The 1274-nt window shown below is 34.4% G+C and overlaps 1 long non-coding RNA gene across 1 annotated transcript; it reads left to right on the top strand.

Annotated features, from left to right (window-relative positions):
* Positions 1-119: 119 nt before the first annotated feature.
* On the top strand, positions 120-758 carry LOC109221704. The gene is made up of 3 exons (XR_002067293.1): positions 120-298; positions 505-607; positions 701-758. It is a non-coding gene; the product is annotated as an uncharacterized LOC109221704 (long non-coding RNA).
* The last annotated feature ends 516 nt before the right edge of the window (positions 759-1274 follow it).

Genomic DNA, 1274 nt, shown 5'->3' with positions numbered 1-1274 from the left:
TTTTTATTTATATATATTAAATATAAAAAAACAAAAACCCTTGAACTTGAATAATAAAAAACAAACCCGTTTCTGTTCTGTCTCTATAGTCTATTGTCTATCTATTCTCTAAGACTAAAACTAACGCATTCCTAATTCCTAAATAATCAAAAGACAAAATCATAGAAACCCTAACGCCTAAACCAGCAGCCACCGCCCACCGGCCACCAGTCCTCGTCGTCGTCAACTTCCACCAGCCACCGGTCTCCCACTCGCCGTCTCGTCTCTCCCTCTCGCGGCTTCTTATCTTCTTATCCAGGTACTCTTACTTATGATTCCCATCAAAATCAACATTATTAGAAGTTTGCTAGTCATTTTTTTCTTTTCAATTTACAGTTTTTTCTCACTATTTGTTGTTGAATTTGCCGATTTTGTTAAACGGATATGTTTACAGTAGGAAGAAGCCAGTAGTAAATTGTGACATTTTCCAAGTTTTAATTTTCTGCTTCTGAAATGAATTCACAGGAGCAAGCTCTAGCGTGTCTTCAAGATTGGCTTCGAAATGAAAAATTAAAACAACCCATTAGTGTTGAGGAAGATCTTGATAAAATCGAGCAGCTTGAACAAGGTAATAATATTGTTACTATATTTGTTGTATATAAGTGTTGTTGATATGCTTATATTTATCGCACGACTAATTATTTTAATTTTTTTTCTTCAGATTTAGCCAGCAATGGAAAAGACCCTTCCGTAATTGACGGGTAGTGTTAATATATTTGGTAAGATTATTCATCAGCTACTCTGCCTATTCCCTATTTTATTTGGAATTAGAGGTGCATAGAAACAATGCTGCTCTTTCAAATAATTTGTTCTGTGACTGCCCATTTTAACTGCTGAACATGAGGATATATATATGTATTTTCCTTCTTAAATCCAAGCATTGATTATCACTATTTTATCTATTGCTAAGTAGGTGAAGTTTTTTCGCATATATTTGCACATGCTATCATAGTCTAGTCATTTAGTTCGCTTGGTTTTAGCTCATAAGCACATTACTATGTTATTTTTCCTTCCACCGATTGGAATATTATTACTTTTTAAATTAATTATATCCCTTGAAATGAAGAAACACCCAACAAAAGATATTTAGATGTAGGCATACTATTCATTCTTTCTCTAAGTTGGAGTGAAATTGGAGTACCATAATTGGCTTGAATTGGTGGAGATTGTTGTTGTGTTTGATCTGAAGTTGGCATAGTGGGAACTTCTGGGTAAAAAAGGACTGGTCTGGGCTG

This window comes from Nicotiana attenuata, unplaced genomic scaffold (assembly GCF_001879085.1).
Source record: "Nicotiana attenuata strain UT unplaced genomic scaffold, NIATTr2, whole genome shotgun sequence".
NCBI lineage: Eukaryota > Viridiplantae > Streptophyta > Magnoliopsida > Solanales > Solanaceae > Nicotiana > Nicotiana attenuata.
This window is presented reverse-complemented; position numbering and strand designations above follow the sequence as displayed.